Here is a 16,576-nt window from a genome sequence, read left to right as displayed (position 1 = left end):
ATAATGCTGCAAACAGAAATCTTTGTCAACATCTATTAGTGAATACAGAAAGGTACATCTTCAAAGAAGTAACTGAGACAGTGAAGGCTTCTGTATATTGGTCACTTTATTGTTTGCTTATTCATTCTAGGTATGATCAAGTAATCTTCAATAAAGCAGGAAAGAATATCCTCTGAAAAAGACAGTCTCTTCAACAAATGGTGCTGGAAAAATTGGATAGCCACATGCAGAAGAATGAAACTGGACCACTTTCTTACACAATACACAAAAATAAATTCAAAATGGATGAAAGACCTAAATGTGAGATGGGAATCCATCAAAATCCTAAAGGATAACAAAGCCAGCAACCTCTTTGACCTCAGCTGTAGCAGCTTCTTACTAAACATGTCACTTCAGACAAGGGAAACAAAAGCAAAATTAACTCTAGGGACATCATCAAAATAAAGAGCTTCTGCATATGTGTTGTAATAAACACTGGGTGTTTTACTCAATGAATGAATCATTGAACCCTACATCAAAAATTAATGATGTACTATATGTTGACTAACTGAACATAAGAAAAAGCTCTGCACAGTGTGGAAACAACAAAACTAAAAAGCAGCCTATGGAATGGGAGAAAATATTTTCAAAGGATGTATCTGATAAAGGGTAGTATACAAAATCTATAAAGAACTTATGAGCTTGATACCCAAAAACAAATAATCCAGTTAAGAAATGGGCAAAAGAAATGAACAGACATTTTTCTAAAGAAATTATCCAGATGGCTAACAAGAACATAAAAAGATGCTCAACACTACTATCATCAGGGAAATACAAGTCAAAACAATGATGAAATTCCACCTCTCACCTGCAGAATGGCTAAAATTAAATACAGGAAACAAGTGTTGGCAAAGATGTGGAGAAAAGTTAACCCTCTCGCACTGTTGGTGGGAATGGAAACTGGTGCAGCTAGTTTCGACAAGAGTATGGAGATCCTTGAAAAGTTAAAAATAGAACTACCCTACAACCCAGCAATTACATTACTAGGTATTTACACAAAGTATACAAAAAAACTGATTTGAAGGGATACATGCACCCTGATTTTTATAGCATCATTATCAACAATAACCAAACTGTGGATTGAGCCCAAAGTCTCTTGACTGATATGAATGGATACAGAAAAAGTAGTGTATACGTACAATGGGATATTACTCAACCATCAAAAAGAATGAAATCTTGCCATTTACAATGACATGGATGAGTTAGAGTGCATTATGCTAAGTAAAATAAGTCTGTCAGAGAAAAAGAAATACTATATGATCTCATTCATGTGTGGAATTTCAGAAAGAAAACACATTAACACGGGGGTGGGGGGAAAAGGGAAAGAGAAGCAAACCATAAGAGATTCTCAAAGATAGAGATCAAACTGATGGTTGATGGAGGGAGATGGGTGGAGGATGGGCTAGATGGGTGATGAGTATTAAAGAGGGTACTTGTGATGAGCACTGAGTGTTGTATGTAAGTGATGAATCACTGAATAGTACCCCAGAAATCAATATTGCACTGTATGATAACTAAAGTATAAATAAAGGGAAAAAAGTCCCTCATGGTTTCTTTTTTTTATCTCTGGCTGCCCCCCCATATGTTCCAGGAATTTTGGGGTGGAGTCTTTTGGGTTTTCTACATAGAGTATCATGTCATCTGTGAAGAGTGGACGCTTTTGACTTCTTCCTTGATGATTTGGATGTATTTTATTTCTTTTTGTTGTTTGACTGCTGAGGCTAGGATTTCTAGTATGTTGAACAACAGTGGTGAAAGTGGACATCCATGACATGTTCCTGACCTTAGGGGAAAAGTTCTCAGTTTTTCCCCATTGAAAATGATATTCACTGTGGGTCCTTCATATATGGCTTTTATGATGTTGAGGTATATTCCTTCTACCCTACACTGCTAAGAGTTTTATTTTATTTATTTTAATTCAATTAGCCAACATATAGAACATCATTAGCTTCAGAAGTAGAGTTCAATAGTTCATCAGTGGTGTATAACAACCAGTGGTCATCACATCACATGCCCCTTTAATGCCCATCATCCAGTTACCCTATCCTCCCACAAAATTCCCCTCTAAAAACCCTCTGTTTATTTCCTATAGTTAATTGTCTCTCATGGTTTTCTCACTCTCTATTACTTCCCATTCAGTTTTCGTTCCTTTCCCCTATGATCCTCTGCACTATTCCTTATATTCCACATGAGTGAAACCATATATACTTGTCTTTCTATAACTGACTTATTTCTGGCAGCATAATCATCTCCAGTTCCATCCATGTCGTTGTAAATGATAGGTGTTCATCCTTTCTGATGGCTGAATAATAGTTCATTGTATATATGTACCAAATCTTTATCCATTCATCTGTTGATGGACATCTCTGCTCTTTCCACAGTTTGGCTACTGTGGACATTGTTGCTATGAATATTGGGGTGCCTGTACCCCTTTGGATCACTATATTTTTATCTTTGGTGTAAATACCTAGTAGAGTGATTGCTGGGTCATAGAGTAGCTCTATTTTTTTTATTTTTTTAAGATTTTATTTATTTATTTGACAGAGAGAGATGACACAGGCAGAGAGGCAGGCAGAGAGAGAGGAGGAAGCAGGCTCCCTGCTGAGCAGAGAGCCCGATGCGGGGCTCGATCCCAGGACCCTGAGATCATGACCTGAGCTGAAGGCAGCGGCTTAACCCACTGAGCTCTATTTTTATAACCCGAGTAGCTCTATTTTTAACGTCCTGAGGAATCTCCATACTGTTTTCCAGAGCAGTTGTACCAGCTTGCACTCTCGCCAACAGTGGAAGAGGGTTCCCCTTTCTCTGCATCCTCATCAACATTTGTTATTTCCTGACTTGTTCATTTTAGCCATTCTGGCATGTGTGAGGTGGTATCTCATTGTGGTTGTGATTTGTGTTTCCCCAATGCCAAGTGATGTGGAGCATTTTAAAAAGATTTTATTTGTTTGACACAGAGAGAGAGAGCACACATAAGCTAGGGGAATGGGAGGTAGAGGGAGAGGGAGAAGCAGCTCCATACTGAGCAGAGAGCCTGATGTGGGGCTCGATACCAGGACCCTGGGATCATGACCTAGCTGAAGGCAGACACTTAACCAACTGAGCCACCCAGGGAACCCGTGGAGCAAATTTTCATGTGTCCTTAGCCAGTTGTATGCCTTCTTTGGAGAAATGTCTGTTCGTGTCTTCTGACTATTTCATGACTGGATTCTTTGCTTTATGGGTGTTGAATTTTTTTTTAATTTTTTAATTTTTTATTTTTTATAAACATATATTTTTATCCCCAGGGATACAGGTCTGTGAATCACCGGGTTTACACACTTCACAGCACTCACCAAAGCACATATGGGTGTTGAATTTATTAAGTTCTTTATAGATATTGGATTCTCTTTATCTAAGACATTTGAAATATCTTCTCCCATTATTTAGGTTGTCTTTTAGCTTTTTAGATCTGTTTCCTTTGCTGTGGAGAAGTTGTTTATCTTGAGGAAGTCCCAGTAGTGCTTTTCTTTCTCTTTCCTTTAGAGATGTGTCTGTTAAGAAGTTGCTGTGGCTGAGGTCAAAGAGGCTACTGCCTGTGTTTTATTCTAGGATTTTGATGGATTCCTTTATCACATTGAAGTCTTTCATCCATTTTGAATTTATCTTTTTGTATGGTGTAAGAAAATGGTCCAGTTTTGGGGTGCCTGGGTGGCTCAATCATTAAGCGCTTACCTTCAGCTCCAGTTGTGATCCCAGGGTCCTGGGATCAAATCCCACATTGGGCTCCCTGCTCAGTGAGAAGCCTGTGTCTCCCTCTCCCACTCTTCCTGCTTGTGTTCCCTCTCTCACTGTCAAGTAAATAAATAAAATCTTAAAAAAAAAAAGAAAAAGAAAATGGTCCAGTTTCATTCTTTTGCATGTGCTGTCCAAATTTCCTAGCACAATTTATGGAAAAGACTGTTCTTTTTCCGCTGGATATTCTTTCCTGCTTTGTCAAATGTTAGTTGAACATAAAGTTGAGGTTCCATTTCTCTATTCTGTTCAATTGATCTATGGTCTGCTATTGTGCCAGTACCATACTGTCTTGATAATTACACCTTTGTAATACAGCTTGAAGTCTGGCATTGTGATGCCATAAGTTTGGTTTTCTTTTTCAACATTCCCTTAATGATTCAGGGTATTTTCTGGTTCCATAAAAATTTCAGGATTGTTTGTTCTAGTTCTGTGAAAAATGCCAATGGAATTTTGATAGGGATTACCTTGAATGTGTGATTGATCTGGGTAGTATAAACATTTTGACAATGTTTGTTCTTCCAATTTATGAGCTTGGAATGGTTTCCTATTTCTTTGTATCTTCCTCAGTTTCTTTCTTAAGAGTACAAATCCTTTACCCTCTTGGTTAGGTTTCTTCCTAAGTATCTTATGAGTTTCAGTGCAATTATAAATGGGATTAATTCCTTAATTTCTTTTTATTCAGTCACATTGTTAGTGTATAGGAGTGCAACTTATTTCTGTGCATTGATTTTATATCCTGCCTGGTTTGCTGAATTCCTGTATGAGACCTGGAAATTTGGGGATGGAGTCTTGGATTTTCCACATAGAATCTCATGTCATCTGTGAAGAGTGAGAGATTGACTTCCTCTTTGTGGATTCAGCTGCCTTTTATTTCTTTTTGTTGTCTGATTGCTGAGGCTAGGACTTCTAGTACTTTGCTGAGCAACAGTGGGAGTGGACATCCATATTGTGTTCCCAAACTTACAAAAAAGCTCTCTTAGGGTAAAAGGTTTTTCCCTTTGAGAATGATACTGACTGTGGGCTTTTCATATATGGCTTCTATGATTTTGAGGTATGTTCCTTCTATCCTTACACCATGGAGAGTTTAAATCAAGAAAGGATGCTGTATTATGTCAAATATATATATATATATATATTTATATATTTATACGCTATGATCTTCTCTCTCTATATATATATTTATATATATTATTTTTATAATTATTAATTTATTAATTTATATATATATAAATATATATATATATATATATTGAGAAGATCATAGCGTTCTTCTCCTTTCTCTTTTCAATGTGTTGTATCCGTTGATTGATTTGTGGATGTTGACCCACCCTTGCAACCCAGGAATAAATCCCACTTGGTCATTAAAGGAATAATCCTTTTAATGTACTGTTGGATCCTATTCACTAGTATCTTGGTGAGTATTTTGGCACCCATGTTCATGAGGGATATTGGTCTGTAATTCTCCTTTTTGGTGGGGTCTTTGGTTGTGGGATCAAGTAATTCTGGCCTCATAGAATGAGTTTCCTTCCATTTCTATTTTCAGCTTCAGAAGAATAGGTATTAATTCTTCCTTAATTGGCTTAATTCTGCTGGGAGACCATCTGGTCCTTGACTCCTGTTTATTGGGAGATTTTTTGGTTATTGCTTCAATTTCTTTGCTGGTATGGGTCTGTTCAGATTTTTTATTTCTTCCTGTTTCAGTTTTGGTAGTTTATACATCTGTAGGAATGCATCTATTTCTTCCAGATTTCCTAATTTGTTAGCATATAGTTGCTCATAATATGTTCTTATAATTGTTTGTATTTCTTCAGTGTTGGTTGTGTTCTTTCCTCTTTCATTCATGATTTGATCTGTCTCCTCTCTCTTTTCTTTCTGATATGTCTGACTAGGGATTTATCAATCTTATTAATTCTTTCAAAGAATGAGCCTCTAGTTTTGTTGATCTGTTCAACTGTTCATTTCATTTCTATTGATTGATTTCTATTCTAATCTTTATTATTTCTCTAATAATATCTCTAGGGTAAACAAGGCAGAATATATGGATTTAGGTTTTATTTGCTGTTCTTTATCCAGCTCCATTAGTTGTGAGGGTAGGTTGTGTATCTGAGACTTTCCTTGTCTCTTGAGAAAGTCTTGTATTGTTATAAAATTTACCTCTTAAGACCATCTTTGCTGCATTCCAAATCTTTGAACAGTTGTATTTTCATTTTCATTTACTTTCATGAATTAAAAAAATTCTTCTTTCATATCCTGGTTGGCCACTCATTCTTTAGCAGGGTGCTCTTATTCCCCATGTATTTGTGTTCCTTCCAATTTTTCTCTTGTGATTGAGTTCAACTTTTAAAACATTGTGGTCTGAAAATATGCAAGGAATTATCCCAATCTTTTGGTATGACTTGAGACCAGATTTGTGACCCAGTATGTGATCTGTTTTGGATTTGTTCTGTGTGCATTCAAGAAGAATGGGTATTCTGTTGCTTTAGGATGAAATGATCTGAATATATCTGTGAAGTTCATCTGGTCTAGTGTTTTATCTAAAGCCCTCATAATCTGTTGACCTTCTGCTTAGATGATCTATCCATTGAAGTGTGAGGAGTGTTAAAGTCCGCTACTATTATTGTATTATTATCAATGTGTTTTTTTAAATATATTTTTTATTTATTTTCAGCATAACAGTATTCATTATTTTTGCACCACATCCAGTGCTCCATGCAATCCGTGCCCTCTCTAATACCCACCACCTGGTACCCTGATCTCCCACCCCTGCGCCTTCAAAACCCTCAGATTGTTTTTCAGAGTCCATAGTCTCTCATGGTTCACCTCCCCTTCCAATTTCCCCCAACTCCCTTCTCCTCTCTATCTCCCCATGTCCTCCATGCTATTTGTTATGCTCCACAAGTAGGTGAAACCATATGATAATTGACTCTCTCTGCTTGCCTTATTTCACTCAGCATAATCTCTTCAGTCCCGTCCATGTTGCTACAAAACGTGGGTATTCATCCTTTCTGATGGAGGCATACGACTCCATAGTGTATATGGACCACATCTTCCTTATCCATTCATCTATTGAAGGGCATCTTGGTTCTTTCCACAGTTTGGCGACCGTGGCCATTGCTGCTATAAACATTGGGGTACAGATGGCCCTTCTTTTCACAACATCTGTATCTTTGGGGTAAATACCCAGGAGTGCAATTGCAGGGTCATAGGGAAGTTTTATTTTTAATTTCTTGAGGAATCTCCACACTGTTCTCCAAAGAGGCTGCACCAACTTGCATTCCCAACAACAGTGGAAGAGGGTTCCCCTTTCTCCACATCCCCTCCAACACATGTGGTTTCCTGTCTTGCTGATTTTGGCCATTCTAACTGGTGTAAGGTGATATCTCAATGTGGTTTTAATTTGAATCTCCCTGATGGCTAGTGATGATGAACATTTTTCATGTGTCTGATAGCCATTTGTATGTCTTGATTGGAGAAGTGTCTGTTTATATCTTCTGCCCATTTTTTGATATGATTGTCTGTTTTGTGTGTGTTGAGTTTGAGGAGTTCATTATAGATCTTGGATATCAACCTTTGTCTCTATTGTCATTTGCAAATATCTTCTCCCATTCTGTGGGTTGCCTCTTTGTTTTCTTGACTGTTTCCTTTGCTGTGCAGAAGCTTTTGATTTTGATGAAGTCCCAGAAGTTTATTTTGGCTTTTGATTCCTTTGCCTTTGGAGACATACCTTGAAAGAAGTTGCTGTGGCTGATATCGAAGAGATTACTGCCTATGTTCTCCTCTAGGATTCTGATGGATTCCTGTCTCATGTTGAGTTCTTTTATCCATTTTGAGTTTACCTTTGTGCATGGTGTAAGAGAATGGTCGAGTTTCATTCTTTTACATACAGCTGCCCAGGTTTTCCCAGCACCATTTATTGAAGAGACTGTCTTTTTTCCACTGTATATTTTTTCCTGTTTTGTCAAAGATTGTTTGACCATAGAGTTGAGGGTCCATATCTGGGCTCTCTACTCTGTTCCACTGGTCTATGTGTCTGTTCTTATGCCAGTACCATGCTGTCTTGGTGATCACAGCTTTGTAGTAAAGCTTGAAATCAGGTAACGTGATGCCCCCAGTTGTATTTCTGTTTTTCAACATTTCCTTAGTGATTCGGGGTCTCTTCTGATTCCATACAAATTTTTGGATTATTTGGTCGAGCTCTTTGAAGAATACCGGTGGAATTTTGATCGGAATAGCGTTAAAAGTATAGATTGCTTTAGGCAGTATAGACATTTTAACAATGTTTATTCTTCCGATCCAAGAGCATGGGATGGTGTTCCATCTTTTTGTGTCTTCTTCAATTTCTTTCATGAGTGTTCTGTAGTTCCTCAAGTACAGATCCTTTACCTCTTTGGTTAGGTTTATTCCCAGGTATCTTATGGTTCTTGGTGCTATAGTAAATGGAATCGATTCTCTAATTTCCCTTTCTGTATTTTTATTATTAGTGTATAAGAAAGCCACTGATTTCTGTACATTGACTTTGTATCCTGCCACGTTGCTGAATTGTTGTATGAGTTCTAGTAGTTTGGGGGTGGAGTCTTTTGGGTTTTCCATATAAAGAATCATGTCATCTGCAAAGAGAGAGAGTTTGACTTCTTCATTACCAATTTGGATACCTTTTATTTCTCTTTGTTGTGTGATTGCTGTTGCTAGGACTTCTAATACTATATTAAACAAGAGTGGTGAGAGTTGGCATCCTTGTCTTGTTCCTGATCTCAACGGGAAGGCTGCAAGTGTTTTCCCATTGAGGATGATATTTGCTGTGGGTCTTTCATAGATAGATTTGATGAAGTTCAGGAATGTTCCCTCTATCCCTATACTTTGAAGCGTTTTAATCAGGAACGGATGCTGGATTTTGTCAAATGCTTTTTCTGCATCAATTGAGAGGACCATGTGGTTCTTCTCTCTTCTCTTATTAATTTGTTCTATCACATTGATTGATTTGCGAATGTTGAAATATCCTTGTAGCTCAGGGATCAATCCCACCTGGTCATGGTGGATAGTCTTTTTAATGTGCTGTTGGATCCTGTTTGCTAGGATCTTGTTGAGAATCTTAGCATCCATATTCATCAGTGATATTGGTCTGAAATTCTCCTTTTTGGTAGGCTCTTTGCCTGGTTTGGGGATGAGGGTAATGCTGGCTTGATAGAAAGAGTCTGGTGGTTTTCCTTCTGCTTCAATTTTTTGAAACAGCTTCAGGAGAATAGGTGTTATTTCTTCTTTGAAAGTTTGGCAGAATTCCCCAGGGAATCCGTCAGGTCCTGGGCTCTTGTTTTTTGGGAGGTTTTTGAGCACTGCTTCAATCTCGTTACTATATATTGATCTGTTCAGGTTGTCAATTTCTTCCTGGTTCAATTTGGGGAGTTTATATTTTTCCAGGAATGCATCTATTTCATCTAGGTTGCTAAGCTTATTGGCATATAACTGTTGATAATAACTTCTGATGATTGTTTCTACTTCCTTGGTGTTCGTTGTGATCTCTCCCTTTTCATTCATAATTTTATGAATTTGAGCTTTCTCTCTTTTCTTTTGGATTAGTGTGTCCAGTGGTTTATCGATCTTATTGATTCTTTTTAAAAAACCAGCTTCTAGTTTCATTGATACATTCTACTGTATCAGTATGAGGTTTCTACCTCATTGATCTCAGCTCTAATCTTGATGATTTCCTTTCTTATGTGTGGAGCTGGTTTAATTTGTTGTTGATTCTCCAGTTCTTTAAGGTTTAGAGACAGCTGGTGAGTTCTGGATTTTTCAATTTTTTTTGAGGGAGGCTTGGATGGCTATGTATTTCCCCCTTAGGACCGCCTTTGCTGTATCCCATAGGTTTTGGACGGAAGTGTCTTCATTCTCATTGGTTTCCATGAATTGTTTCAGTTCTTCTTTGATCTCCTGGTTGATCCAAGCATTCTTAAGCAAGGTGGTCTTTTGCTTCCAGGTGTTTGAGTTCCTTCGGAACTTTTCCTTGTGATTGAGCTCCAGTTTCAAAGCATTGTGATCTGAGAATGTGTAGGGAATAGTCTCAGTCTTTTGGTATCGGTTGAGTCCTGATTTGTGACCCAGTATGTGGTCTATTCTGGAGAAGGTTCCATGTGCACTTGAGAAGAATGAGTATTCTGTTGTTTTAGGGTGGAATGTTCTGTATATATCCATGAGGTCCATCTGGTCCAATGTGTCATTCAATGCTCTTGTTTCTTTATTGATTTTCTGCTTCGATGATCTGTCTATTTCTGAGAGAGGCGTGTTCAGATCTCCAACGATTAGTGTATTCATATCAATATGACTCTTTATCTTGATTAACAGTTTTCTTATGTAATTGGCTGCTCCCATATTGGGGGCATAGATATTTACAATTGTTAGATCATCTTGGTGGATAGTCCCTTTAAGAATGATGTAGTGTCCTTCTGTATCTCTGACTACAGTCTTTAGTTTAAAGTCTAATTTGTCTGATATGAGAATCACTACCCCGGCCTTCTTTTGAGGCCCATTGGCATGAAAGATGCTTCTCCATCCCTTCACTTTCAGTCTGGGTGTATCTTTAGGTTCAAAATGGGTCTCTTGTAGACAACATATGGATGGGTCCTGTCGTTTTATCCAGTCTGCAACCCTGTGCCGTTTTATGGGTGCATTTAGGCCATTCACATTGAGGGTGATTATGGATAGATACGTTTTTATTGACATCGTGTTACCTTTGAAGTCTTTCTTTCTGTAGATTGTCTCTCTATTTCTGTTCAATGCTATTCTTGGGCTTTTTCTTCCTTTAAAGAAGCCCCCTTAATATTTCCTTCAGTATTGGCTTTGTGGTTGCATGGTCTTTTAATCCTTGCCGGTCTTGGAAACTCTTTATCTCTCCACCCATTTTGAATGTCAGTCTTGCTGGATAAAGTATTCTTGGCTGCATGTTCTTCTCATTCAGTGCCCTGAATATATCTTGCCAGCCCTTTATGGCTTGCCAGGTCTCTGTGGACAGGTCTGACGTTATTCTGATGGGCTTTCCTCTGTACGTAAGGATCTTCTTTGTCCTAGCTGCTTTCAAGAGGTTCTGCCTACAATTATAATTCTTCATTCTTACTATTAGGTGTCTCAAGGACTTTCAAGAATCTCTAATCTTGGGGGGAAACCGTTTGGCCTCTAGTACATGAATGCTGGTTCCATTCACGAGATTCGGAAAATTTTCATGAAGAACTTGTTCCACTATATCTTCTAGACTTTTTTTTTTTTTTTCTCCTCTCATTCAGGGATTCCAATAATTCTGACGTTGGAACGTTTCATGGCATCATTTATTTCCCTGATTCTGTTTTCGCGGCTTCCTCCTGATCCTTTCTCTCTATCTGTTTGTCCTCCAGATCACTAATTCTATCTTCTGTCTCAGTTACTCTAGCTTTGAGAGAATTTAGATTAGATTGGAACTCATTGAGAGCATTGTGAAGCTCATCCCTGGTAGCTTTCAGCTCTTCCCTAACATTGAAAACATGATCTCTGGTCGTTTTCAGTTCAGCCCTAATCAATTCTGTTTGGTCACCCATGGCTTTCTCCAACCTAGCTATTGCTTGGATAATTGTTAGCCTGAATTCTCTTTCTGATATATTGTCTATGTTGATAGCTGTTAGCTCTGTTGCAGAAGGCCCATCCTCTGTATTTTTCTTCTGTTGGGTATTCCTCCTCCTAGGGAGAGATTTTGGTGAGAGATGGCTGAACGGGTGTAACTGGATGTATCGACCGTGGTGCAGTCAAGGTGCACCCTGGAATGCTTCTGAGCAATCAGGGTTCCCCACCCAAATGAGAGGAAAAAGAAAAGGAAAACAAAAAAAGAGAGAGAGAGAGAGAGTGACAGGAACGAAAGGTGAGATAAAAGAGAAGGTTCAGTCAAATGGGCCCCAAGGTAAGATTTATGAAGTATACAAACAAAAAGAGACAAACCAAAAGACTGATAAAAGTATATGACAAGAGAAAAAAAAGGTATATATATTTGCATATATATATATATATATATATATATATATATATATATATATGCAAGGAAGAACCTCGTCAAAAAAGAACCCCGAGTGTAAGATTTATATACTATCAGGACAAACACAAAAACACAGAAACACTGGTGGAAGAAAAAGATGGGAGAGTGGTTGTAAATTCTCAGTGTGGTTGAGGAAGGTTGTTTTGATTCTTCCTGGATGTATCTTGAGATCTTTGTTAAAGGACTCAACTTTCCTAAGATCAAGGGGGATTAGGAATTGGTTTACCTATAGGGGTGCATGGATTGGGGAAAGGGGATTACCTTGAAGTTTAACTCTATATGAATATTAGAAAATAAAATTTTAAAAAGGAATAAACTAGACTAAACTAAACTAAAATTAAAAAAAATTTAAAAAATAGAAATGCAAAAGGAAAACACAGGTGTATGTATCAAAAGTTCAGGTTAGAAGGTTATTATGGAATTTGATGTACTGGACATCTCACTGTGATGGTAAATAGGTTAAAAATTATCTATATAATAATAAAAAATTGTGTATATAAAAAAAATGAGCCAGAATAATGGGAACGAATTAATAATAAAAATTGTCCTATGAAGTAGTGGTGGTTGTTCTCTTGTCATCTTTTTTCTTTTTTCCTTTTCTGGTAGGTTTTCTGTGGGAGGGGTCTGCCACGTGGGTTTTCAGTCAATGATGTTCTCTGAGTTAAGTCCTCCCGCCCCCCTCAAGGGGGTGGGCTCTGAGGAAACTGGTTTTTCAGGCTTTTGTTCTCTGGAGGTTTTTATACTTGTTCACTTTTGTTTTTCTCCCTTGCCTTGACCGTTTTTGATGGTTTTTGTAGGTTTAGAGGAAAGGTACCTCCCTCTCAGAGAGAAGCCTCAGTCTGGCCGCAGAGCCCAAATAAACCCCCCCTTGGCCGCTGGCAGAGCAGGTTCCCCGTCGCGGTCCCTGGGGACTCAGGATTTTTTGCTTGTACCCAAAACCATGGCAGCGGCAGCTGTCTGGGCAGCTCCAGACTGCCAGAGAAGTTCCAAGCAGCAATCGCACACTGAGATTTTCCCGCTGGCCCTGGCTGGGAGTGCCTGGTGTCTTCGGGTCTGAGAGCACCGGGCTGGTGCCTGTGCACACCTCTCTCAGGGGAGAGCATGGGGCACGACTCGGACTCTGATGGCACCGCAGGGCACTCGCATGGGGACTGCAAAAAGGCTGTGCTTCTGTTGGCTGGCGTGGCTCCCAGCCCCTCACGGGAGCCTGGCGCTCTCAGGCGCGCTGGTGGTTCAGGGACCGAGACCCAGTTTCTCTGCTGCACTCTCTCTGGCTCTGCACCAGGGGTGGCTGTCCTGGGTCTGGAGACTTAAGCCCCTGACCCTAACACCCCGATTCCCACAATTTCCCCCTGGTGATCCTTTGCTATTTTTGAGTGCTTTCTACCAGACTCCAGAGTTAATGCTGGTCCCCAGACGCAGGGCACTCTCGTATTGGGATATTACTTTCCAACGGGTCGCCTCTGGTGGCTCCCTCCCCCTTTTGTTTATCTTCCATTATCAGTCGGACTTTCCCACTCCGCTTTACCTGCCCACTGGTGTCTTCTGCTCTGGTAGAGATCCAGACGTGTTTAATTCTGATCTCAGGCTGATTTCATGGGTGATTGGAGTTCTTTGGAAGGTAATCAGCTCACTTTATGGTACAGGTTGAAAGGGCACCTCCTCCTACTTCCCTGTCATCTTGTCTCTTCTCCAATGTGTTTTTTTAAATTTTGTTATTATTTGGTTTATAAAATTAGCTGCTCCCAAGTTTGGGGCATAAATATTTATAATTGTTAATCTTCTAGTTGGATAGACCCTTAATTATGATATAGAGTCCTTGTCCAACTCTTTCTTTTAAAAAAGGACTTTATTTATTTATTTGAGAGAGAGATAGAGAAAAGAAGGTGAGGGGTAGAGGGAGAGGGACAAGCAGACTCCCAGCTGAGCAGAGACCTAGATGTGGGGTTTGATCCTAGGGCCCCAGGATCATGACTAGAGATAAATGCAGATACCCACCTGACTGAGCCACGCAGGTGCCCCCCTTCAAATCTTATTAAAGTCTTTTTAATTTGTCTGATAAAAGGATGGCTACCCCAGCTGTCTTTTGATGTCCATTAGCATGATAAATGGTTATCCACCTTCTCACCTTCAATCTGGAGGTGCCTCTGGGTCTCAAGTGAGTATCTTATAAGCAGTATATCAGTGAGTTTATGGGTCTTATTTTTTATCCAATCTAATACACTGTGTCTTTTGATTGGAACATTTAGACCATTTACCTTCCAAGTAATTGTTGGAAAATATGAACTTTCTGCCACTGTATTACCCATAAAGTCTCTGTTTCTGTATATTGTCTCTGTTCCTGTCTGGTCTATATTACCTTTGGTCTCTCTCTTCCTTAAAGGATCCTCTGTAGTATTTCTCTCAGTTCTGGTTTAGTGATCACAAACTCTTTTAGTTTCTGTTTTTTCTTAAAGCTCTTTATCTTTCCTTCTCTTCTGAATGACATTGCCTGCATATTTTTCTCATGTAGCATCCTGAGTATATTGTGCCCATCCTTTCTGGCTGCCAGGTCTCTATGTACGAGTCTGCTGCCAGCCTTATATTTCTACCCTTGTGAATTAAGGACCTCTGTCTTGAGCTGCTTTTAAGATTGTCTCTTTATCTCTAAAATTTGCAAGCTTCACTAATACATATCAGGGTGTTGATTTATTTTTATTGATTTTGAGGGAGGTTCTCTGTGCCTCCTAGATGAATGCCTATTTTTTCCCCAGGTTATGGAAGTTCTCAGCTATAATTTGTTTCAATAAACCTCCTGCCCCCCCCTCTCTTTGTTTTTTCTCTGGGGACCCCAACTATTCTAATATTTTTTCACTTTATGGTATTGCTGATTTCTCAAACTCTCCCCTCATGATCCAGTAGTCATTTTTATCTCTTTCTCTTATCTTTCTTATTCTCCACCATTTTGTCTTCTATATCATTGACTCTCTATTCTGCCTTGTTTATCCTAGCAGTTAGAGCTTCCATTTAAAAAAATATTTTATTTATTTATTTATGAGAGAGAGCGAGAGAGAGCGCATGAGTCTTTGCCCAGGTGCAATTGCAACCCCCTTGCCAGGGGGCCAGGCTCAGTGTAAATGGCTCTGGAACCAATGTGCAAGGTGAAAATGGTGGTGCCCTGATCTCTAGCTCTGGAGCTGAATGTTCATGTCCACCACTTTTCAGTGGGCCCTCACAGAAAAGCAGTCAGTCACTCTTGTCTCCCTGTCTTCTGTCAGAACTCTGTTCCCCCAGCCTGTGATTGAGCATTTTTATCTCAGGCATGTGACCCCTTTTCAAGTCTCTAAACTTTAGGGACTCCTGCGGCACACCCTGCACTCCTCATCTTGGGGGGAGAAGGTGGGTTTGCTATGGTTCTGCCTCTTTTTGGGTCCCTGCTTGGAAAGCAGTAACCTGACTGTGCAGTGGTTCCTGGTTTATGGCAACATCAAGCAAACAGTAGGTGCCTGGGCACCCTGTCTGCAACTGGCTTCCCCACTCCAATATTTGGGAACTCCACCATGCTCAGGCACCCCACTTCTTTTTGTGACCCTGGGGATCCAGAGACCATGTTGTCCCACTTGGGATTCTGTCCCCCTTCACCTGCTGAGTGCGTTTCAAATAGGGATGTTTCCCACTGGACCAGACTTCTAAAAGTTCTGATTTTGTGCTCTGCTGCTTATACCACTTTCCAGTTCCCAGTTTATGGAGGCTCCCTGCCCCATGGTTTCTTTTCTTTTGTTTTCTTTTTGTATTTTTAATTAATTAATTAATTAATTAATTAATATTAACATATAATATATTATTTGCCCCAGGGGTACAGGTCTGTGAATCATCAGGCTTGCACATTTCACAGCACTCACAATAGTCTTGTGGTTTATTTTCTGAGATATCACCTTGGATTCACATCTCTGCACCTCCTACCTTGCAAAAAGTGGTCATTTTTCTATTTGTAGAATTCTTTTCTCAGATCTCTGGTTGATTTTGCAGGTGTCCAGAATAATCCGATAACTGTCTAGCTGAATTCCAGGGACCAAATGAAATTAGGGTCCCCTACTTTCCCACCATCTTAACTCAGATCTTAAAAGTTCCCCTCCTTGAGTACACTCCTCGAAATGGAATTGGTTCCTCATATCTTGGATGAAGGTTCACTAATTACAGACACTTATGGCTCTAATTCCATGCAGTCAAGGCAGGTGAGAGATTTCCAAAGATGACCTATGTTTTTTCAGGAAAACTGTGGACATAAGCAAATATAGAATTGATGTTTGGAGAATTGTGAAGTTATAAGACAAGCTGGAGCAGATTGTGTTGACAAGGGAAGAACAGAGTGCAGCAAAAGTGCTGGGCCAAGATGACTAGATTGTATATTTGTGAAGTAGATGCTTCATAAAATCACTATCTTAAGGCTTCTTGAAAATTCTGAGAGTGGTCAGTGTGGAGGGCTAAAAGCTAAATCCCAGGATAGGAAATGAGGGCATCACAAAAACTAAACTGTAGACTGTCCACCCATATCAGAGACTGGGGAGGGCATTCAACACCGATCAACAGGGAGAGATGACAGATATACATAGATAGATAATGACTGATAGATAGATAGATGATAGATGGGTAGATAGATGATGGTAGATAGCTAGCTAGCTAGATAGATGATAGATAGAAGACGTATAGGTAGGTAGACAGATCGATCACACA

The sequence above is a fragment of the Mustela erminea genome, chromosome 3 (genome assembly GCF_009829155.1).
Source record: "Mustela erminea isolate mMusErm1 chromosome 3, mMusErm1.Pri, whole genome shotgun sequence".
NCBI classification, from domain to species: domain Eukaryota; kingdom Metazoa; phylum Chordata; class Mammalia; order Carnivora; family Mustelidae; genus Mustela; species Mustela erminea.
The sequence above is the reverse complement of the archived record's forward strand: the minus strand, read 5'-3'. Positions refer to the sequence as shown.